Below are 25,116 nucleotides of genomic sequence, written 5' to 3' on the forward strand. Positions count from 1 at the left end.
AAATAAATGTTTTGTTAATGAAACCCATGGTAAACTCATTTAAACTGCAGGTGTAAATAGAATAAATATTCAGTTATAGTTTTAAACATCCCGCTGTGATACAGCAGCTCTCCTTTGAATCTCACCGATCCATGAAGTAGGGTGTAAGTATTGTGTGAGTGACTCGCAGTGTCATGGGCCCCACTGTTGAGTATATGTATGAATTTGTACTTCAGGGAAAGGTGTCATGGTTTTATAAATTATTTCCGGAGCACCGCTACATCAGTACAAATGTGTCTGTGTGGAGAAGTATCAGCATGTTTAGTAGAGTGTGGGGAATATTCCAGGGGCACGCTTCCCCCACAGCCTTGCCCTGTCTACATGGTCAAAGGTTGTGCTGAAGTTGATGAAGCAGAGATGTAACAACAGTTTGGCGACCTTTGCCATGGCTATCAGTAGTGAAATGGAGAAAATATTTCTTGTTGTGTCTGAGGTTTTAGAGAAACCTGTCTGGTTGAGTGGAATTATTGCGTTCTCCACTGCCCAAGATGTGAGGTCCGCTAGCACTGTTCCTGCAAAATATTTCACCTCATTGTTGATCAGGGCGACCAAGCCGTACTTTTTAGGGAGGGACTTGTGACCACGTTTATAGATTAGGGAGATTGTTGAGCCTTTCCATGAAGCTGGGATTATACCAAGGGATCTGACTTCAAGAAAAAGAGGGTCTAATTTTCCAGCCCAGTCTTCCGCCCTTTGTTTGAAGAGCCCTGGAGGAATGCCGTTAGGGCCCACGGCCCTTTCTTTTCTTCCTTTTGCAATTTGTTGCCTTATCAGGTGTATGCTTGAGGCCTGGATTCATGCTCAGGTGTGTCAGCTGAATCAGGTGTGGGTTTTGTGACATTGCCTCACTTTTGTAGATCTCCTGTGGTGGGGTACTCTGGCGTTTCCTTGGCCGCCTGGCTTATTGCAATTTGAGATGTTTGGTGGTTGAAGTGGTCCCTTAGAAAGTCTACGCAGGTCTCCTCCAAAATGTGAGATGCAATTCTGCTGTGGTGCGGGCGCATTATCTTGTTGACCGTGCCCCAGAAGCGTACACTGTCATTGTGATTAATGTCATTGTGATGGTGGGTGTACAGCGGGCCGGAAAAGCAAGCGAGGAGGCCGTATGTAGTGTGCTATAGTAGGGGTTTTATTAGCAATGTCACAGAGGTAGAACACAAGGAAAACAAGAGGAAGTCCGGGGCTGGATCCACTCCGGGCCGATGTTGCTGCTGTTGGTCTTCGGCGGGTCCAACGGAGGGTCCGGCGATGGGGAGGATCCACGGAGGGCAGGGAGCAAAAGAGAAACAAAAGGGACCGTTAGTCCTATCCTAGTTGTAGGAACACAGCTATCTCCACCGTCACCCGGGTGTGTGAGGAAGGATCGGAAAACGGAGACAGTGAGGAAAGGAAGGGCCCGGGAGGAAGGGATACGGGGCTGGAGGAAGAAAAAAGGGTGCTTGGTCGGGAGGTGAACAAAGGGGGATATTCAAAACAGTGCAGTGCTATACGATTATATTACAGTGCAGGGGACGTGAATTCTAAAGAGAAGGGGAATTTACAAGGACTATACAGGGGACTCCTAGTGAGTAGAATAACTGAGGTTAAGGGCACTCACGCGGTCCGCCGTAACTCTCCAGGTGAGTTACGGCCGCTCTACAGCCACCTCCTGTGGACTCCACCACTCTTCGGTCCACACGTCTGCTTCAGCCGACTGCTCTCCGTCACCTTCGTCTTCTCCTTCGCGTCCACCAGTCCGAGGTTTCTGCCACAAATCTCCGACTACTTGCATTTCCGGGTTCTCCTTTTTATCCGGTGCTGTCGCTGCCATAGGGGCGGGGTTTCCGGAGTCCGCGATATTTGAGGCGATCTGGCCCGTTGTTCTGGTTGATCCCTGTGGGGAAAAGAAGCGAGTGACTCTCTGGCGGGTTGCTGGCGTCTCAGGTCGAGTCCGTATGGTGGTAGAATGAGACCGGGGAGACAGTCCCGGGGGCGGTGAAGGAGGTAAGTTCGGGGAAGGGCGGAGTACTGGTCGGGTTTGTCGGGATGCCGTCTCACATCCCCTTTCCCTAGCTGTCCTTCCTGTAGGGGGGGAAGACGCAGGGTATCGCGAAAGGAAATCAGCATTTCCCTGTTCGGATCCCTTCCGATGTTTGGTAGTGAAGCGGAAGGGCTGCAGGGAGAGAAACCATCTGAGGACTCTGTCGTTCTGACCTTTGTTCCGGGCCATCCATTCCAGAGGGGCGTGGTCCGTGTAGAGGACGAAGTCTCTGCCCTCCAGATAATAGCGGAGATGGTCTACCGCCCACTTGATGGCCAGTGCTTCCTTCTCCACCACTGCGTAATGCTTTTCACGGGGAAACAACTTGCGGCTGACATACAGAATAGGCCTTTCGTTACCTTGGGAATCCTTCTGGGATAACACCGCCCCTAACCCATGATCGGAGGCATCCGTTTGTAGGATAAAAGTCCGGGAGAAGTCGGGGGGTATTAAGATAGGGCTGGATGTCAGGGCTTCTTTCAAGTCAGCAAAGGCTTGCCAGGCTTCGGGAGAGGGGTTCCGTAGTTTCTCCTCGGATCGGTTTGATTTCGTCAGCAGATCCGTCAGGGCTGCTGCTCTCTGGGAAAAGTTTGGCACAAACCGTCGATAATAACCCAGAAGACCTAGGAAGGCTCGAAGATCCTTTTTGGTGTGCGGGAAGGGAAGGGATCGGATAGCTGCTGTTTTGCTTTCTTGGGGTCGGATTAAGCCATCTCCCAGAAGGTACCCCAGGTACTTAACCGTTTTCGCCGCCAGGGTTGTTTTGGCGGGGTTAATGGCAAACCCAAAGGCCCCCAGGGAGGTGACGACGTCAAACAGATGTTTCAAGTGTTGGGGCCAGCTGTCACTGAAGATGATGATGTCATCCAAATACGCGCCAGCGTATTGTGCGTGGGGTCTCAGAACGCAGTTCATAGCGCGCTGAAAGGTGGCGGGGGCACCGTGTAGACCAAAGGGCATAACCAAAAACTGGTATAACCCCTCAGGGGTGGAAAAGGCGGTCTTCTTTTTATCTTGTTCCCTGAGGGGTATTTGCCAATACCCTTTGCATAGATCCAAGGTCGATATGTACTTTGCTTTGCCTATCCGTTCGATCATTTCATCGACCCGGGGTAAGGGGTAGCTGTCAAAGGTAGAGACTTTGTTGACCTCCCTAAAGTCTATACAAAAACGGACCGATCCATCTGGTTTGGGGACAAGGACTATTGGGGAATTCCAGTCGCTCACTGAGGGTTCTATGATTCCCATTTTCTGCATGTCGGCTATCTCTTGTCGTATGACCTCTCGGCGTGCCTCGGGAAGTCTATAGGGCCGTAAGCGGACTATTTTTCCTGGCGTTGTTTCTATGGCATGCTCTGTGATGTTGGTTCGACCAGGAGAGGAGGAAAAGACCGTATTCAGGGATGCCAGACATTCCCGTAATTCCTGGGTCTGTATCGACGTAAGGTCCGGATCAATACATGAGTCAAAAGAGAGACGTTGGTGAGCGGGGTTTCCGTGTAGGACGGGGCGGGGTCCTTCCCACTTTTTTAGCAGGTTTACATGATATATCTGGGAGGTTCCACGGGTAGAGTCTATCTCAACCTCATAGGTAACTGGGGTCACCCTTCTGAGGATGGTGTAAGGCCCTTGCCACTGTCCCAGGAGCTTCTGGTCCGATGAGGGCATCATGAGGAGTACCAAGTCGTTGACGGCGAATTCACGGGGCCTGGTACCTTTATCGTACTGCTTCTTTTGGTTATCTTGAGCATTCTCGAGATTCTGTCTCACTATATCCCGCATCATGGAGAGGTGAGTCTTCAGGTTCTCAAGGTATTCCGGGAGCGGACGAGTGCGATCCGGTTCGGCCTCCCAGGCCTCTTGTGCCATGTCTAGTAGGGTTCGCGGAGGACGCCCATACAGTAGCTCATACGGTGAGTAGCCTGTGCTGCTCTGTGGTTTGCAGCGGATGGCGAAGAGGGCTAAGGGCAGCAGGTCCTCCCACCTTTTAGCTTCCAGGCCCAGGAGTTTCTTGAGGGTCTGTTTGAGGGTGGCGTTGTATCGCTCCACCAATCCGTCCGTCTGCGGATGATACGCCGAAGTACGAATTTGTTTTATCCCCAATTCGGCGCACACTTGCTTCATCAAGGCCGAAACGAAAGGCGTGCCCTGATCGGTCAGGATTTCCCGGGGAAACCCTACCCGGGAAAACAGGGAGATCAGGGCTTTGGCTATCGTTTGGGTAGTGGGTTGTCTCAGGGGTATGGCGTCAGGAAAGCGGGTGGCGTAGTCCACTATGACCAGGGCATAGCGACACCCGCTACGGGAGGGCAAGAGAGGTCCTATGATATCCATCCCTATTCGGCTAAAGGGGACATCTATGAGAGGGAGGGGTTGCAATGGCACTCTGGGTGGTCTATATCGGCTGTTTTTCTGGCATACAATGCATTCCCGACAATAGTTCTTGATCCTCTGGTACACCCCGGGCCAAAATAATTTTTCTAAAATGGTCTGACTGGTCTTTTCGTCGCCGAAATGACCTCCCAGAAGGTGGCTGTGGGCAAGAAAGAGGACTTTGTCCTGGAAGGGACCTGGGATAAGCAACTGGGCGTTCTGTTGGGGCCCTCCTTTTCTATACAGTAACCCGTTTTTCTTAAAGAAGTAGGGACCTACTTGCAAAGGGTCTTCTTGATCGAGGGCCCTTCCCCACGCTTCTTGAAGAAGGGAATCCTCCTGCTGGGCCGCTCGGAATTCCCTATCCGTTTGCCACGGATGGTCGTCAGAAAAAGCGGGGAACGCGCTGACGTATTCCTTCTTCTCTTTTCTCTTCTGGCTTCTGGTTTTGTGGGTTTTCGGAATCGTTGTGGGGTGGTTCTGGTCTGGATATGGGGCGTCCTTCCACCACTGGGATAAGGAGGCTGAGGTGTCCTGGAGAAGCGTAGGCAGTCCCGGATAGTCGCTCCCCAGAATGGCCGGTTCGGGGAGAGCGGGAACCATACCAATGGTGAGGGAGGTCCCGGGGTCATGCCGGTGCTGGACATGCACCCGGGTAGTGGGGTATTGTTTGGTGTCCCCGTGGACGCACTGAATGGCAACCATCCCCGTAGGAATGACTGGGTGAGCCAGATCTTGAGGCCTCAGGACGCTCTGCCGGCAGCCACTATCGGCAAGGGCCATAACTCTTTGGCCATTGATAGAGACTGGATAATGGAAAGCCGGGGGTGTGGTGCCCGGAGGGTTGCATAGATAGTTCCTTACGAGCCCGACCTCCATAGGCTCTTCCTTTTGCGGGCACATCCGGGCGATGTGACCGTACCCACCACAGGCAAAGCACTGGGGTCCTGGATTAGGGGGACGGAACAGAACCGGGGGGGGCAACAGAGGTGCTGGGTCTGGTCGTCGCTGTAGAAGGGGCCGGAGAGGCCGTAAGGTACCGGCGTTCAAGGACCGGTGCGGATGTTCGTCCTTGCCCCGCTGGAGTTCCTGTGCCCGGCTGAAGGCAGAAGCAATCTCGATGGCGGTTTCCAGGGTGAGTCGGGAATGTTGTCTCACCCACCGCTGTGTGGCAGGATGCAAAGAGTTCAGGAACTGTTCCAAATAGACTTTCTCAAGTATCTCGTCTTTGGTTGAGTTTTCTGGCCGGAGCCATCGGTTTGCAAGATCTTTGATTCAAAAAGAGAGGGCCCGTGGGTTCTCTTGGGGCCTCTCTTTGGCCTGGCGTAGCTTCAATCTATAGGTATCGTCGTCGATCCCAAGCCGTTCCAACACGCACCTTTTGATGTCTGCATACGGGGTGGTGCCCTGTATGTTGGCCTGCTGGTATGCGGCTTGCAGGTCGCCAGTGAGAAGGGGACCCAAATATTGCCCCCAACGGTCCGCGGGCCAATTGGCGGCTTGGGCGAGGCGTTCAAAGTTAGTAAAGAAGTAGTCCGGGTCTTCCCCCGGGACGTACTTCTGCAGCACAACGGAAGGGAGGGAGGCTAGGGGTCTCTGCTGACCCAGGGCCGTTGTTAACTTCTCCATGGTCTCTCCATGGACGGTCCCTTGACCCTTTAGGACGTCGTGTAGTTGGCCCCTGTCGTCTTCGGCTGTCTTTAGGAACTGCTCCATCAACTTGGCAAACTGTTCCTGGGACTCCGCCATCTTCTTCACTACGGCCTCCATGCTTCCAGCTGATCCCACTTCTGACACCAAATGTGATGGTGGGTGTACAGCGGGCCGGAAAAGCAAGCGAGGAGGCCGTATGTAGTGTGCTATAGTAGGGGTTTTATTAGCAATGTCACAGAGGTAGAACACAAGGAAAACAAGAGGAAGTCCGGGGCTGGATCCACTCCGGGCCGATGTTGCTGCTGTTGGTCTTCGGCGGGTCCAACGGAGGGTCCGGCGATGGGGAGGATCCACGGAGGGCAGGGAGCAAAAGAGAAACAAAAGGGACCGTTAGTCCTATCCTAGTTGTAGGAACACAGCTATCTCCACCGTCACCCGGGTGTGTGAGGAAGGATCGGAAAACGGAGACAGTGAGGAAAGGAAGGGCCCGGGAGGAAGGGATACGGGGCTGGAGGAAGAAAAAAGGGTGCTTGGTCGGGAGGTGAACAAAGGGGGATATTCAAAACAGTGCAGTGCTATACGATTATATTACAGTGCAGGGGACGTGAATTCTAAAGAGAAGGGGAATTTACAAGGACTATACAGGGGACTCCTAGTGAGTAGAATAACTGAGGTTAAGGGCACTCACGCGGTCCGCCGTAACTCTCCAGGTGAGTTACGGCCGCTCTACAGCCACCTCCTGTGGACTCCACCACTCTTCGGTCCACACGTCTGCTTCAGCCGACTGCTCTCCGTCACCTTCGTCTTCTCCTTCGCGTCCACCAGTCCGAGGTTTCTGCCACAAATCTCCGACTACTTGCATTTCCGGGTTCTCCTTTTTATCCGGTGCTGTCGCTGCCATAGGGGCGGGGTTTCCGGAGTCCGCGATATTTGAGGCGATCTGGCCCGTTGTTCTGATTGGTCCCTGTGGGGAAAAGAAGCGAGTGACTCTCTGGCGGGTTGCTGGCGTCTCAGGTCGAGTCCGTATGGTGGTAGAATGAGACTGGGGAGACAGTCCCGGGGGCGGTGAAGGAGGTAAGTTCGGGGAAGGGCGGAGTACTGGTCGGGTTTGTCGGGATGCCGTCTCACAGTCATGTAGAAGCTTTGCCCAAGCCTCCTCCTTCCGCACTCTGTTGACTTCCTACTTCAGGTTTTGAGTGAGGTTCTTTGTTGTCAGAGCAGTGTTTGGAGGATTATTATTATTTTCCCCACGATGTTTCGCAGGGCTCTTCGAGTGATGTTTATGATAACATTTAAACTCCACTACATACCACTCCACAACACAAAGTACCTTTCCACATAATTATACTCCCCAACGCAGAATCCCTCTCCATATGATTCCAGTACACTGACTACCACATAATTATTACTACCAAATTCCACAGTACACCATGCCATACAATCCCACTACACAAATCCAATCCACAGCACACAATTCCATGCTACACAATTACACAACTAACTAATCCAATGCAACCCACATAATTCCAATATACAACACATACACACTCCATAACACATAGGTAAAATACATTGTCATTTACAATGCCATTAGTACTAACTCAAATTAATGCGAGACAGATTGCATTTTTTGTTAAAAAATATCCCAGCAGTAGCATAAGTAAGGGTGATGTACCTTAAATGAGTAATAGAGGTCCCTTTACAACGCCCCAAAGACACCTAGTAACAAACAGCCTTTGGTACTACACCCTTTTCAGCTTCATAGATTTTCTTTTATTACTTATGCTACTGCTGGGATCTTTTTTAACAAAATACAATCTACTGAACATTATCATTTGCAACGCCAATAGCTGAAACTTTCAGTAATGCAAGATCTATTGCATTGCAAATGCCTATTTGCTTTATCTTGAGATAGCCGAACACCAATTTCTGGCAGATGTACGCTCCTTTGAACCAATGAATGAAGAAACCTATGAGAATCATGCAAATCTGGTAGGGGCAAGTATTATTGGCTCACTGCTATTGAGGAGCAAATTGTATCACGTGCATAGCAATATTGGACTTTGCTTGTTTGCTGAATAAACGTATGCAGGTTTCAGTAGGTATATGAGTATTTTTGCCTTATTTCCAGCAATGTGGTTCATCGGCCAGAATCACCTACACTCGGATGGGGTGACAAAAGACCTGGACCAGACTCCATATGACAACCCCAGGAGCTAAAGGTAAGGGAGAGATTTTTCCAGGGAACTGCATTGGAGCGCAGACCAGCACTAAACCCACTTGTTTTGCCAAAAGTGTTAGCACGCTCAAATTTGAGAAATGCAAAGTCTGTGCATTTTTGCTCATGCTTCAGGATGTTCAGTGTAAGAAAATAGGTTATTCATTTGGTTGGGTGTGTGTTCTTCCCAAGCAATATGTCCAAAATCCTCTTAGGTCCAACACACAAGTTCAATAAATAAACCTGGCTCAACCCCCTCCCTGTAGCTAGAGCACAGAGCAGACAGGCTTAACTTAAGGAAAAGCATGTAAAGTATTTAGCAGTCCCAAACCAATTAAAAGTCAAAAATACAACAAAATAAAAATCCCAAAACTAATGCCTAAAAATCGAGAACTTTTTAATTTAACAAAATTAACAACAAAATTAAAACAACTAAAATTCAAAGGGAGAACCAGAGAGTTTTAATGTTTTAGAGCAAAAGAGCCAAGACAAAGTAAATTGCATATCAGAAGTTATTGTTCACTGTTGACCAGATCCATGCGCAATTTCAGGCCAACCACAATGAAATGGACGTCGGATGGTCACAGGTTCAAATCATGGTGGGGCCACTGAGCCTTTCATCCTTCTGAGGTCGATAAAATGGGTACCATCATAGTAGGTAAAAATAAACAAATGTTATTCAGCACCAATATACTCTTGGGTCCCGGTCAAAGTTGAATCATCCAGTAGGGCAAGGTTTCAGACTGTGTCTAACAAAGTTCTCTGGAAGTTGGATTGCCAATGGACAAGTTCCTGCTGAAGCTGTTGGTTTTGGCAAGAAAAAACTCAGAGCAAGAAAATTCAAACTTAGTAGCTGCCAAAGTCCTCTCATCAGACAGATACTTTTCACGCTTTCGCCAGGTCAAGAGTTATGCCTTTAGATGTAGGGCCACATTTAGAGTTTGACGGATATTACATCCTATGGCACCTTTTTTTTTTAAAGTTCACAATTCTCCCTCGCTACAAGCCTGGAAGCTGTATCTGACAAAGTCCTCTTGAAGTGGGACTCCATTGCCGCAATAGTCCAACTAATGCTCCAAAGGTCTTGAAACTCCACAAATGTTCTAATCCAACTTTTCAGCCTTTCTGGAGGAGTTCCTCAAAGTGTCTTCTATGGCTCCCAGGACCTCAGGGCCAGTACTTAGGAGCCAGGACTCATTCAACTGAGGCTACCAGCAAGGTCCAATCCAGGCCCAGCTGTTACTGGCCAACTAGTCACTTCAGGAAAAAGGCCACTTGTAGCTTGTTGTCTCAATGTAGCCACACAGAAGGTCAGCTATCTGGCTTTTGGAGTCCACTTCTTAGTCCCTTCTCCAGGCTCACAAGCTCCAGTTCTGCTCCAGTGTCCCATGCGCCAGTTCTGCTGCAGTCCTGCAAGCTCCAGTTCTGCTCCATTTCTGCACACTCCAGGTCTGCTCCAGTCCTGCAAGCTCCAGTTCTGCTCTAGTGCCCCAAGCTCCAGTTCTGCTCCAGTCCTACAAGCTCCAGATCTGCTCCAGCCCAGCAAACTTCGGTTCTGCTCCAGATCTACAAGCTCCAGCCTTGCAAGCCCTTCTTCAAGCTGCCAGGCTCCAGTTCTGCTCCAGTATCCCAAGCTCCAATTCTGCTCCAGTCCTGCAAGCTCAAGTTGTGCTAGAGTACTGCAAGCTCCAATTCTGCTCCAGTCCTGCACACTTCAGTTATGCTCAGTCCTACAAGCTCCAGTTCTGGTTTTATCTAATTCTAAAGATCCAGTCTTGAAGGAACTGTCCTGCAATTGAGACTTTTCACCTCTGAGGGTGTTTGTGCCTGTGTGTTCCTCTTGGTGCTGTCTAATACTACTTCCCAGAGGGCATCCTCTCGGTCACATGTCATACAGCAGGCAGCGGAGCTTCCAGAAGGGGGTGAGTTATCTTCAGAGCGGCTAAGAAAGAGGTGATGGACAGACACGGTGTAAAGCTCTCGACACGTACCCATGGTCCCGTTCACACCCTGTGTTGGACCTGGCCCTCCCTTCAAGGCTAACCCCTGAACTTTGCGACGCAATTACCCTTCTCTCAAACCTATTTGGGTTCCTTGTCTATATATCAGGCACCCCTATGGTCGGCCCTTGGGCCGGGGCCGTTGTTAGTAGCAGATAGGTCCTGTCCTGGTGTGGGTGGCATGACCTCGTAATACTTACAGCCATATTCGTTTTTTTAGTAGCTTTTGATTATTACCTCTTATTATTTATCTGGCCCAGGGAACATGGGGGAAATAGCAGACTAGCGTCCCAGCATTCAGAATTAATTAGTGCACTCTCGAGGATGGAGGATTTCTACCGCCTGAGTGGGAAAGTAATACTCTTGGGAAGTGGTTGTCTCCTCGTCCAATCGAGCTGGGGGGCGGCTGCTGAAATGTGTATTCCCCGTCTGGAGCTCATGACAGGGCCTGGGGAAACTCCAGCATCTGGTGATAGCTGCCTGCATTTGAGATCAGGGGGAGGAGTAGTTTCAGGGCTGTGTCCTGTCCTCCACAATGCCGACGCCGCTTCCTGCTGGGCGGCTGATGACCCTGCCTTCCTGCTTCACAGGGTGAAGTGTCCCATGACAGGGGACACCCTCCCCCCGGATCTGGGGAGGGGAACTCCCTGCCCACATAAAAGACTTGAAAGACATTTTCGGGATATAAAGGAGTGAGCATGGCACGAGAGAAACAGACTCTTTTGGGGGAACAACAGAAGATGCATCCCCAGAGGCCTGCTGACGCTGTCGAAGCTCCCACTTAAAGGCCCTACGAGTGTGCCCCTGCAAGACCGCCAGAGCCCTGCTGACGCTGTCGCGGCTCCCATCTAAGGCACTGCGAGTGTGCCCCATCAAGACCGCCAGAGCCATGCTGACGCTGTCGCGGCTCCCATCTAAGGCACTGCGAGAGTGCCCCTGCAAGACAGCAGAGCCCTGCTGACGCTGTCGACGCTCACGAGACCCGCCAGTAGAGTACGCTCTGTACTCCTGGCCCGCACCCGCTGGTGCGCATTTCATTGGTGTCCTTCAACGGCGTAGAGTACGACTCGTACTCTCAACATACACCCGCTGGTGCGCCTTGCCTTTGTGTCCTTTAACGACGTAGAGTACGCCTCGTACTCTCCACATGCACTCACTGGTGCGCCTTGCCTTTGTGTCCTTCAACGACGTAGAGTACGCGTCGTACTCTCCACATGCACCCGCTGGTGTGCCTTGCCTTTGTGTCCTTCAACGACGTAGAGTACGCCTCGTACTCTCCACATGCACCCGCTGGTGCGCCTTGCCTTTGTGTCCTTCAACGATGTAGGGTACGCCTCGTACTCTCCACATGCACCCACTGGTGCGCCTTGCCTTTGTGTCCTTCCACGGCGTAGAGTACGCCTCATACTCCTCATACGCACCCGCTGGTGCGCATTTCATTGGTGTCCTTCAACGACGTAGAGTACACCTCGTACCCTCCACGCGCACCCGCTGGTGCGCATTGCTTTTGCCCGGCAGCAATGTGGAGTACGCCTGGTACTCCTCACACGCACCCGCCGGTGCGCATCGCCTTTGGCCCTGCAGCAACGTGGAGTGCGCCTGGTACTACTCACACGCACCCGCCGGTGCACATCGCCTTTTGCCCTGCAGCAACGTGGAGTACGCCTGGAACTCCTCACACGCACCACTCTTGTGACCTCCTTGAGACACTGTGAGTACAAGGACTCACCCTACCATGACCTGGACTAAACCCACCTAAAACATTCTTGAACATGACAACTAAAAGCCTCGTCCTGAAGTAACCGTGTGAATTGTATCGTTATGCACCTTATGAGAAAGTTATATAAAGAATCCGATATTTTTCCTAGAACTCTGTGTCGCGTCCATTTGTAGTGGGTCTCTTCTACTACCGCGCTTAGTCCGAAATGCTTGGCACGCTATCTAGGGAGTAAGCCTGTCTGCCCTGGCTACAGTCTTACCAGTGGGAGCAGGCGTCATTTTGGGGGGAGTACACCTCCCCTCGTTACGTGGGAGTGGGGTTCCTACTGGATTTTGGTGCGACCCTCAGCTAACGGGGAATCCCATTTCCATCACTACGCTGCAATCAGAAAATAGTAGTGTTGAAGGCAGAAAGCAGAGTAGGGCAATCTGGAGGGCCTCTGGGTGTAACTGAACGAGCATCATCAAGAGGCTGAGCTTTATTGGGCCTAGATTTAGGAATTCGTAAGGCACTTCATGGCACCTGAGGGACTCGGACACTTGGATTTAATAACTTCCTGCATATATTAAATTCACTTCACTGATTGTTGGCGACAGAATGAATTGTTTTAAGAAGGGAAAGCATCCTTTATGGTACGTAGTAATTGCACAGATAGAAATAATCCCAGTTTGATGATGAAATGGCCATTGGGTCTGGTTGCTCAGTGGACTAATGCGTCCACGGTGGGGGCCTGTGTTTGCCCTCATGGTCACAGGTTCAAATCCAGGAGGGTCCACTCAGCCTTTCATCCTTCTGAAGTCGATAAAATGGGTACCATCGAGTTGGGTAACAATAAACATCTGTTATTCAGCATCAAGATACTCTTGGGTGAGTGTAAGTTTTACATATACATATGTTATGTTATGAGTCATGGCCAACTTAATGAGATGGCGTCGTATCATTGGGTGACCCTGACAAATTCGAAATGCAATCTATGCTTGAACAATGTTGATTGATTGCAGATCGCGAATGCGACACTGAACAAAAGCATGTTATGACGAGATGTTAGTGATGGAGAGAAGTTATGTGGCGAGGTCTTAGCCGTCTAAACCACCACTGATTAAGTATTTACAGTCACATTTAGCCCATCAAGTCATGAAGTAAGGGTGATTTTAGTGTTTATGGATGGTAGAGACAGAATGTTTAACGTGAATACGTTACTTACTTGATATCAGATATGGTGCAAGAAATTTTGGAGCCCCTTCAAACATTATATTTTTAGGTCTCGCCTGTCGATGCGCATGCGCATCGAGCTTGCGAGCCTATTGCGGCTCAAACAACGTTTAACTACGAAGCAAGGAATCGTGGCGATTCCTTGCAGTGCCCGTGACTTTTAAGCTCAATGCGCATGTGCATTGAGCTTAAAAGCGCGTGCACAGCCGCCCGCATTCCTCCGACACCTTTGAAGTGAAGCTTAGCTTCACTTCAAAGGCCCGGCTTCTTCACACCCACATGCCGCTCTCGCTCTCCCCGCTCCGCTCCGCCCCCTCCCCTGCCCGGCCCGGCTTCTTCACACCCACATGCCGCTCTCGCTCTCCCCGCTCCGCCCCCTCCCCTGCCCGGCCCGGCTTCTTTACACCCACATGCCGCTCTCGCTCTCCCCGCTCCGCCCCCTCCCCTGCCCGCCGTGTGACCTCGGCTTACACTCACCCCTCCTTTCTCCCCTTTAGGCTGCTTTCGGATGCTTTGTTCGCAGCTTGTCATTTACTTTTGCATTGTGGGCGTATTATGATTCCTCATCAACATTCACTTGGATGAGTCAGAACATATTGGCCCTCAATATGGTAAACTTGAGCAATTATTGATTTAGCTGATCCAGTCCTTTTTCTGTTTGATTGTTTAACAGCACCACACCCATAATCTTTACTGTCCTAAATAGTCAGAAATCGTCAAGTAGAAGTGGGAGAAGGTCTGGTCTCAGTGGCGCAAATACAGAGGGAGTTGAGGTGCCTAAAAGTGTGTATTAAATGTATGGATGTATAATCGATCTTGCCTGTTTCATATACATCTAAAGTTGCCGCTCTGGCCATAAACTCTTGTAGCCGACCCTAGGGTCGCTCTTGGGGGTCGATGAATGTACTTGACATCCAACAAATGTTACACAAATTGACAACTGTATTGCATGCATGATTAACAATGAAAAGTATGTATTCAACTTGAGCTTGTTTTAATAAAAAAGATTTTGGGATTAAAGATCTTGCCCTAGCTTCTTGTATGCATGGTGGGGAAAGCTGTGATGAGTCCGGGGAACTAATGTGCATACTGGACCATGCAGTTTTGTTTTCCACCTTTAAAATGATTCTAATGTTTTAGGAGAGGACGCTTTGCAGTCTGGGACTAGTAGTTTCAGGTTTTACCATTACAAATAAGGCCATATACATCTCGCTAGGCAATCTCCTGTTCTTAAAGCATGGTGATGGTGCCATTGCACAGTTAAAAGTACTAAATAACAATAGCACGTTGCAGGGCTCCACTTAGTAGTTATTGAGCCGACTTCACTATTGGGGGTAACTGAATAACGAGAGAAAGCTGGGCAGATTTAAGCATCGTAGTTCATCCAGTCACAGACAGATGACCCGCGTCGTATATAACCGCCTCAGCCCGCCTTAACTATATTTTGTTTCAAACTGTAATTTATATTCTAGACCGGCCTGACTTGTAGGTCCTGATTAATGTAAAACCTGAAACTACATGTCCCACAATGCTTGTGCGTTGCTGAGACTAGAAGGCAGTGTCACATGGATGCATTTGGGCAAATCCTAGTAATTCCGTCGTTAATCTGCTTCAGCGCCACGATCCGGAAATAATGCGCTGCATTAATACAAATGCAGTGAGCAGTGTTAGCTTTTCTCGGCTCCTTTCCCCTCCCCCAGGTGCATATCCCACATTCCTGCAAAACAAAAGTTGCTATAGTTTCTAAAATCAACAGGCACCCTAAGTGTGTGTTCCCGTGCGTCCATGTAAATGTGTGATGGTATTGTAAATATGCAAAATATAGCTTTAGCAAATTATTACCTGCTTTATGTTCCTATTTAGAACAAAAATTCCTTTTTTATGTGAAAATAAATTCAGTTTTAGCAAACTAAAAGTGTTTGGAAGGTTAGTCTTGGTGTTTATGTATTCAAGGCTTTACAGCGACTCACTGGCACACGGCGCTGCTTGCAGTTAAGTTACTCTCCCGTATATCTTCCCCAAACACCTACCGCCCCTCACGGCTTGTTATTTAAGAGTAAGATTGTTCGTAATTGTGCCACTACACCCATTTTGTGAAAAAAAAACTCACTCCCTTACATAAAGAACAAAATGCTGCGCTGCAGGAAATAACTGATTACACTGATTACACGCCCAAAAGGACATTAAGCTGTCAACAGATATACAATCCAGAGCGAAACATAATACGAAAATAAACCGCAAAGCAAAATACGGGCTTTCCTACTCCGCTTACCCAGGCTCTTCCTAGGTGGCTTCCCCCTTTCATTTCACTGCGTTTCCATAGGCCTTTTTCAAATTTTTTCCTCTGGCTGTTTTCTCTCCCATCCCCCCCACTTTCTGTCGCTCCACACCCGTTTCCAAATATAATGTCCTGCTCCAACTGCTAATCCAGGAGGTGCCTGCCCCCCCGCAGCTCTCCAGTTTGCGCTTCAAGTCTGGGATCCAGTGTAGATCGATTCATAGAGCAGGACAGCCAGGGAAGTAATGCTGCCAGCAGCTACTTTTACCTACCTCACTTGGCCCTGCTGCCTCCTACCTATCTGCTCTACGTTCTATCTCAGGGGTCAACAGTGGACACTGCCAACACTCTAACAGCTGCCATTAATACATAAACAGTGAACAGTACCATCACAGCACTAACTAGGAGTGGCGTGCTACTGTAACCGCACAGCTGTGTCTACCGCAGTGATAACACACTAATAATGGGCACTAACAACACTACACGTTCACTGACAGCTGCCATTCCATATTGGGCGCAAGTATCCGCTTGCTTACTGTAATATGTTCTCTTAGCCTGGCATATTTCTTTGTGACCCGAGCTGGGTTGCTGCAGGTTGGCGTCTGCACTTTCCCCCAAATAGTTCCCATATGTACAATTAATAACACTCACCCTCACTCACCCTCAAACCCTCACCCACACTCACCCTCACTCACCCTCAACCCCTCACCCTCAACCCCTCACCCTCACTCACCCTCAACCCCTCACCCTCACTCACCCTCACTCACCCTCACCCACCCTCACCCACCCTCACCCTCACTCACCCTCACCCTCACTCACCCTCAACCCCCCACCCTCACTCACCCTCAACCCCTCACCCTCACTCACCCTCAACCCCTCACCCACAACACATATTGTGTTACAATAGGTGTCACATTTGCAAAAGATAAAACTATCTAGAGATGTAGCATAACGACCAGAGCTGCCATATAAGTCACATAAATACAAAACATGTTGCATTCCAAATGCTATAGGTGTCACATTCGCAAAAGTTATAACTATTGGCATTGTAAATGACAAAGCCATCAATTTAGCAATTTTTAACGACCAGAGCTGCCATATAAGTCACATAAATACAAAACATGTTGCATTCCAAATGCTATAGGTGTCACATTCGCAAAAGTTATAACTATTGGCATTGTAAATGACAAAGCCATCAATTTAGCAATTTTTAACGACCAGAGCTGCCATATAAGTCACATAAATACAAAACATGTTGCATTCCAAATGCTATAGGTGTCACATTCGCAAAAGTTATAACTATTGGCATTGTAAATGACAAAGCCATCAATTTAGCAATTTTAACAACGAAAAAATAAATAAATTGTCATTTACAAGACCAATAACTACAACTTTTCTAATGCGAAACCTATTGCATTCCAACCCCACTCACCCACGCAACGTCACTCACACACGCAACGCCACTCTCACACGCAACGCCACTCTCACACGCAACGCCACTCTCACACGCCACTCATCCACGCAACGCCACTCATCCACGCAACGCCACTCATCCACGCAACGCCACTCATCCATTTGCAAAACGAAAAAAGTTAAACTCTTCTATTGCGAGACCTATTGCATTTTCAATGCTTGTTTCTGCTTGGGCACTCTAGCTACACCTGCCAAAGTGGCCATATCTGTTACAATCTGGTGCCCTCTTACGGCCAATTGCGGTAGTGCTGCTTGTTATATCAAGTCCTGGCGGATTTGATATACCAAGATACTGAAATGAGACGTCACAGAAAGCCACCGGTTTCATTACACACATTGCACACCTAAATGAAGGCTGGTCAGGCATGTCTAGGGATTACACTTTCCTAAATACACTCATAATTTATATGACCACGCCTGACCATTAACACTTTGCAAAAGCTATCAGCTGAGACAGCGTGTACTTAATGCTGGCTTTTGCACTAGACATGAAAAAAGATCACGTAATTCGTAAAAATAATTTTCTTTCACTTGCCTCAGAATATAGAAAAGTACAACGTAATGCAATAGTGATGTAAAAATAACTGTGCTGACCAGGGCTGTGGCAATTCACTGCGCCCACTCACTCCTCTTCATCACTTTGCGGTTTCAACAAGACACCGAGTGCCAAATTCTATTTTAAGTAAATGACCTTGTTTTTTTATGCTCATGCTGATAAAATGTTCCCTAGAAGGATAAATAACAAGAAAATACACACCAGAATTTCGGTAGCCTTGAACAAAAGTATATTTACTAAGTAGAATACCCTCTTTTCCGAGCAACGAGACCATTTGTTGTAATCTGGCTCCCTCTAGTGTCCATTGGTGCTAGCTGCATACACCCCCATTACCTCTACGTCCCTCGTCCTCGACCCAGTCATCACTCATGAGGTATTCCACACACGACAGGAAACAAAACAGGAAACGCTTTCTGACTCCACCCACCCTCCTCTCAGGTGCTATAATACACCCCACCACCAGAAACAAATCCTGTTTTGTTTCCTGTCGGTTGGATGCTGATGGGTGACGCTTGGGTGAGTGCCGGGCACTTACCTGCTTCGGTTGTCCTGTGGTGTTCCTCCTTTGCTGGGCCCTGGGGGTGCTCATGGACCTACGTGGGACCTTTTTGGAGGCAGGCTGCTGGGCTTCCTGCACTTCGCTCCTGGCGGGGACCCTGGGTTGCGGGGCTTCTCGGGTCCCCGTGGTTTTACCCCTGGATCCTGGACTCTTCTTTGTCTCCGCGCTCGTTTGGGCTGTTGCCCTCGCGCCCTGCCCTTTGCCGGTCACTGGGGTGTGGGCCATGTGGTGGAGCACTCGCTTTCCTGGACGGTTGGTGGCGGACTGGCTGCCCGCGTTCTCCGGTCCTTTTGGGCGGGGCGCGCTCACCTCCTGGCTCCGGTTCCGCCCCTCCCTTCGCGGGGGCCGTTTCTTCCTGTGATTGAAGCCGCGTTGTAGGGGCTGGACGCAGGATACCGTTCTCGTCCTCGGAGCCTCATTTTTGCTTGCGCGGGCACCCGGGTGGGCTCCGGGTTCCCTGGCTTCCTTCCTGGATTGGCTGCACGGGTCCTTGCGATGACGTCATCGTCTCCTTTCCGCATTGGTGACTCGGGGTGTTTTCCTTCGTCGGTGCTCCTGGATGGCTCGTTTTTTCTGCCGCCTCCTTCTACTTCCTCGGTTTCCGAGGGGCTGCAGCTGTGGGGTGAGTGTTTTCCTCCTATTTATGGCGGGATTTCGTTTTCTTTCTTCTGTACCACTTGTGAGAGTTGCTGTGTTGCTTTGCTGGTTTGCTGTGTATTTGCTGTTCATTATGGGGAAACACCATAGGAAGAGAAAGCATGTCTCTCCTGTTGGGTCATCCTCTTCCGACAGTGGTGATTCTGCCCCTGCTGGTCGGAGTGCTGGTCTGGGTGACTCGAAGAGGCTGAAGCTGCTGATTTTGGAGACGCTGTCCGAGCTCCAGGCTTCAAAAAAAGGGTGCTGGGGGTCGCTCGGAGTCCCCTGCTCACCTTTATTCTGATATCTCCTCCTCTGCTTCCTCTGATGAGTCCGCTTTGGGTGCGGTGGATCTGCAGGGCAAGTACGTTTCGAAGGAGCTGTTGCCTGATATTCTTGGTCATGTTCGGGAGAATATGGGCTTCCCTGAGGTTTCTGTGGCCAGTACCTCCCAGGATGCTGTTCTACCGCAGTTTCGGAGGCCTGTGTCTTCTTCCATGCCCATCCACCCCTTTGTTATGGATGTCCTTCTTAAGGAGTGGAAAGACCCGGACCATATTTCTTTGCCCAGGTTCATGTCGAAACTGTATCCTTTGCAGGATTCGGAGGTTGCCCTGCCTGATTCGGTGCAGGTGGACTCTATTGTTGCTTCCCTGGTGGGTCGGCCTTCCATGGCTGATGATAATATCCTGAAGGATGGAGTGGATAAGAAAATTGACTCTGCTCTAAAGAAGTCCTATGCTGGCTCTCACCTGGCTCTTCGGTCGGGTGTTTATGGTGCTTATGTTGCGCAGTCTTTGTTGGCTGACTTCAAGACTTTGTTTTCTACTATGCAGGAGGGGGGCACTTGTCCGGAGTTGCTGGAGTCTATGGAACGTCAATCGGAGTTCCTTTCAGACATTGCCTTTGACTCAGTCCGGGCTTCTGCTCTGTCTTGTGGTTCCTCTGTGGCTGCCCGTCGGAACTTGTTGCTGCGGGGTTGGAAGACGGATGCGGCGCAGCGTTCTATGGCCTTGCGGTTGCCATTTTCAGGTACTCTTCTTTTTGGGGACGCACTGGAGGACAAGCTCCATAAGGTTTTCAAGGAGAGGAAGCATTCTTTGTCCTTCCGTCCTGCCCCTTCTCATAAGGGATCCTCCTTTTCTAATGCGAGGTCCTTTCGCCAGCCTTCCAGGTTTCAGCAGTCCTCGTTTAGGGGCCAGCGTGGTGCTCGTGGGTCCTTTCCTCGGAGGTTCCAGAAGAAGCCCCAGCCGGATGGTGGGTCTGGCGCTCCTCGTTCCTGACTACGCCGCACCGGTGCCCGATCTCGCTGGTGGTCGGCCCGCGGTTGGTGGGAGACTGCGGCTGTTCCTCCCTGCTTGGTTGTTGACGACCTCCGACCAGTGGGTACTGGATGTTGTGTCCAGGGGTTACCGGATAGAGTTCCTGTCTCCCCCACCTCCCTCGGGTGTTGTGGTGACCCCATTGCCTTCGGACCCGTCTCGTCGTCTGGGATTGTTGGAGGGTGTTCAGGTCCTGTTCGACAAACTGGCGATTGTCCCGGTCCCCCCCCTGGAACGTGGCCTGGGGACTTATTCGGTTGTCTTTGTGGTCCCGAAGATCACGGGGGGTTTCCGTGTTGTCATCAATCTTCGGGCCCTGAACTTGTTTGTGCGCAAGATCACTTTCAAAATGGATACTTTGCAGAGGGTGATCCCTTTGATCCAGGAGGGCTGGGTGTTCACCTCTCTGGATCTCCAGGATGCATACCTTCATGTTCCGATGGCGTTGGAGGATCAGCGGTTCCTGCGCTTCTGCCTGGAGGGTCGTCACTGGCAGTTTTGCGTCCTCCCCTTTGGTCTCCGGTCCGCCCCCAGGGTGTTCACCAAGGTGGCGGCTCCCTTGGTGGCTCATCTCCATCTCCTGGGGGTGTCCGTTTTTCCTTACTTGGACGACTGGCTGCTGCAGGCTCCTTCTCCAGGGGTCATGTCTCGCCACCTTTCCTTGACCATGCGTACGCTCGAGGATCATGGGTTCCTGGTCAATCTGCCGAAGAGTCACCTGGAGCCTGCCACTCGGAGGACTTTCATTGGGGCCGTGTTCGACTCAGTTCTGGGCATGGTTTTTCTCCCGGAGTCCAGGATTCTACGTCTTCAGTTGCTGTTGAGGAGGTTGCTTTCCCGGGCTTCAGCTCCTCTGCTGCAGTGGCTGGTGGTTCAGGGCCACATGTCTGCCACCGTGTTCACGGTGCCCTGGGCCAGGGCTCATCTTCGACCTCTGTTGTGGCATGTTCAGAGTTGGGTCTCCTTTCCTGTCCAGGACTTCTCGATTCCTGTGCCTGTGACTCCGGAGTTGGTGTCTGCTCTCCAGTGGTGGCTGGACTCTTCGAATCTGTCGAGGGGCATGTGGTTCCATCCTCCGGCTCCCTTGGTGTTGACGACGGATGCCAGCGCTTTCGGTTGGGGTGCGACTCTGGGTCGTTGGTCGGTGCAGGCGCGTTGGCTTCCTTCGGAGTCGCACCGTTCTTCCAATTGGAGGGAGCTGTCTGCGGTGGAGAGGGCTCTCCGCCTTCTCAAGGATCGTCTTCTGGGGTGCAACGTGTTGGTGAGGTCGGACAACACTGTGACTGTGGCCTACATCAACCACCAGGGCAGTACCCGCTGCCTCTCCCTGAATTTGGTGGCCTGTGCAATTGCGAGTTGGGCCGAGTGTCATCTGGTGGCTCTCTCTGCTGTGCACATTCGGGGTGTGGACAACGTGGTTGCCGATTCCTTGAGTCGGAAGTTCCCGTCCTCTCTCTCCCTGTGCCTGGCCCCTCGGATTTTCCGGTTGCTCTGCCGGAGGTTCGGGACTCCGGTTCTGGACCTGTTTGCCTCCCGGTCCGATGCATTGCTTCCCCTGTTCTGTTCCAGGACCCCGGAGTCGGGGGCTTGGGGGGTGGATGCCTTGACTGTCCTTTGGCCTCCTTGGTTCCTCTATGCGTTCCCCCCCTTTCCTCTGATCCCTGCTTTCCTGCTGAAGGTTCGTCGGGTGGGGGCTCAGGTGGTGGCTGTTCTTCCTTATTGGCCTCGCCGCTCCTGGTTTCCTCTGCTTCTGGGTCTGGCGGTGGGCCCTCCGTGGATCCTGCCCCGCTACCCCTCTCCGCTGTGTTCCCCGTCTCCCTCCCTGTTGGTTCCTCTCACCTTGGCGGTCTGGAGGTTGAACGGTTGTCTCTTGGAGTCCGGGGTCTGCCCGACCACCTCATCACTGTGATGCAGGCGTCTCGTCGGAAGTCCACTCTGTCCTCCTACTCGAAACACTGGGCTTCTTTTTCTTCTTGGTGTGTTGCCCTGGATCTGTCTCCTACTTCTTGTGGTGTTTCTTCTATTCTGCAGTTTTTTTTGGAGGGTTTTCAAAAACACTATGCTTTGTCCACTTTGAAGGGTCAGTGGGCTGCTATTCGGGCCTTTCGTGATCCGGCTTCTCTTCTTCCTTCGGACGGGTTGCTGGTTTCCCGTCTGTTTAGGAGTTTCTCTCTTTCTGCTCCTTCTGTCCGCTCACCGGTTCCTCCTTGGGATCTCTCTTTGGTTCTGGGTGCCTTGCAGTCCCCTCCCTTTGAGCCTTTGGAGTCGGTGGAGTTGAAATTCCTGTCTTTCAAAGTTGCTTTTTTGGTGGCTGTTACATCTGCTCGGAGATTGGGGGAGCTTACGGCTTTGCGTTGTTCTCCCCCCTTTTTGAGGTTTCTGGACGACGCTGTGGTCCTTTCCTTGGACCCCGGTTTTATGCCAAAAATTCGTTCCCGTTTCCATTCCTCCCAGGAGTTGGTTCTTCCTTCTCTCTGTCCTTCTCCTTCCTCTCCTTCTGATGTCTTGCTTCATTCTTTGGATGTGAGAAGGGCGTTGTCTGTTTATGTTGATCGTTCTGCTGGGTTTCGGTCTTCTGACTCCCTCTTCGTGACCTTTGGTTTGGCTGGTAGGGGTAAGGCTGCCTCTCGTCTTACTTTGGGTCGCTGGATCAAGGCTGTGATCTTGTTGGCTTACCAGGGCTCTGGTTTGCCTTGCCCGTCTGGGGTTCAGGCGAGATCTACCAGGGGTGTGTCTGCTTCCTGGGCTGCCTTCCATGGGGTTCCCCTTGAGGAGATCTGTAGGGCGGGTACCTGGGCGTCCGAGTCCACTTTTGTGCGACATTATCGTTTGAATTGTGCTCTGTCTAGCCGCCCTAATTTTGGTTCTGGTGTGTTGCAAGCTGTGGGGATCCCCCCATCTGTTTGATTCTGTTTATTTCTGTTTTGTTAATAAACTGTGTCTTGCTGCACTCCTTGGTCTCTGTTCTGTTTCTGTTTGTGGTGTGCCAAAGGCCTTTGTGGGGTTGCTTTGGTATGCCTCATGAGTGATGACTGGGTCGAGGACGAGGGACGTAGAGGTAATGCTATGATTACGTACGGTAATCCCCATTACTCTTAGTCCTACTCGTCCTCGACCCAGTCATACGACCCGCCCGCCCTCCCTTTCCAGGCCTTTGGTGCTTGGTACATCAGGATTTGTTTCTGGTGGTGGGGTGTATTATAGCACCTGAGAGGAGGGTGGGTGGAGTCAGAAAGCGTTTCCTGTTTTGTTTCCTGTCGTGTGTGGAATACCTCATGAGTGATGACTGGGTCGAGGACGAGTAGGACTAAGAGTAATGGGGATTACCGTACGTAATCATAGCATTAATGTACTACCTACCGTGGGAGGAAACTGCAGCACAATATTTGGAATGTAAATGTTGCTGGATACATTTCCTTAGAAAATGCTGACTTTGTAGTACAGCTTTTTTGCCACTACAGTATCAACCCGGCGACTGGAACAGTCATTGAAGGGAAACAGCGTTAACCAAGCAGTCTTTACAATGCAGCTGGACGTGTACCACGTGTTGCATCTACGGGGGTCACCCGCCGGCCGGAATGCGTGCGATGGAGCCTTGCTGGAGCGCTAACAAACCACGGGGCATATTACCAAGCAGGGCGATATCAATTATCGTCGAGCGGCGATAATTCTATCGCTCTATTAGCAACAGCAGCTTTAGGCGATAGCGTGCGGTTTGGGGCCCGCTTTGCATGTCAGCGATATTTATCGCTAATGACATGCAAAGTGGGCGTACCCAACCTGTTAGCGACTGAAAGCAGTCGCTAACGTCGCTATCGCCTATTAGCAAGGCAGGCATAGCGATGAAAATATTCCTGCTATCGCCAAGAACTAACGCCTGCTCTGACCAGTTCTTAGCCATGTTATCCAATGGGAGGTGGATAACATGGCTAAGAGCATTTAGTCGCTAATGCGTGAATATCGCTGTATTCTCAGCGATATTCACGCTATCGCCGGAAAATGTATCGCTTTGGAGATAAACGTTGTTAATAGCACGTTATCTCAGCGATAATTTCCGGCGATGCTTAGCGATAAAAATTTTGTTGCTAAGCCTAGTTAGCGATAAATATCGTTAATTGTTGGTAATATGCCCCTACATGCGCACACAGTGCACTCGTTAGGCGCGGATTGCCTGGGCAGCTCCGCCCATATTTATTTAAACTCTCGTTCATGTCAGCCGGCGTAAGCGCAGGGGAGGGGACCATCCGGCACACGCCGGCAGTAACCACTAGCCCGCTGACAGCCACATGCCATATCAACTCAGTCCTTGACTGGATCTCGTGAGTCTCACCGTTCACTTACTTGACAGGCAAAGTCTCTCAGGCAGGTGCTTGGCCAGGGGGTTCTCTCTCAGGGCATACCTGGATGGGCTTTGGCGGGAACTAGATGCAGGAACCGGGGTGCAAGGCGCCAACGGCAGTCCAGGGGCTTCTGGGGTTGCCTCTGGACCGGTCGGCGAGGGAGCCTGTCCCAGAGGATGGTCCTCTGCCTCTTGGGGTTCTTTCTGGCTGGCGCTCTGCTCTTCGAGGTTGTCTGCGTTGTCTGCATGAGGGGTGGGGTTGTCTACATGTTTGAACCATGAGATGTTGCGGGTCACGTTTTCTCCTTCTTTCTCAACTGTTACCATTGTCCCTTTCATGTCAATTACTGTCCAGTAGCCATGCTCGTACCGAATCTGGAATTTTCCTTCGGGTCGCTTGTCTTTCATGATGACAATGTCTCCTCGCTGTAGCTGACGGGACACCGCTCTTCGGGCCTGGCTGGCAGTGTTGTTGCGCCTCTCTCTCCCCCTGAGGGCACCTTCTTCGTCAAAGGGGGGGGGGACCACCCCGAAGCGGTGGGGAGACCATCTTGGCGGTAGCCGTTGAACATTAGCGCCCAGGGTGTTTGGTGTGTCGATCAGTGAGGTGTTATGTTATGTTATGTTATTAATACTTGTAGAGCGCGCGGTTACCCTAGGGAGTTCTGGTGCTAAGTACTGATTGCCTGAGAAACATAGGGCCGAACAGTAAGAGAAA

The 25,116-nt window shown here is 50.7% G+C and overlaps 1 long non-coding RNA gene across 2 annotated transcripts in view; it reads left to right on the plus strand.

The window, feature by feature from the left end:
• LOC144797823 (uncharacterized) overlaps positions 1 to 25,116 on the plus strand; it is a 201,297-nt gene that overhangs the window by 170,705 nt on the left and 5,476 nt on the right. For both annotated transcript variants that reach the window (XR_013603473.1, XR_013603472.1), the window contains one exon: positions 8,217 to 8,307. This is a non-coding gene — a long non-coding RNA (uncharacterized LOC144797823). The remainder of the gene's footprint in view (positions 1 to 8,216; positions 8,308 to 25,116) is intronic.

Source organism: Lissotriton helveticus, chromosome 12 (assembly GCF_964261635.1).
Source record: "Lissotriton helveticus chromosome 12, aLisHel1.1, whole genome shotgun sequence".
NCBI lineage: Eukaryota > Metazoa > Chordata > Amphibia > Caudata > Salamandridae > Lissotriton > Lissotriton helveticus.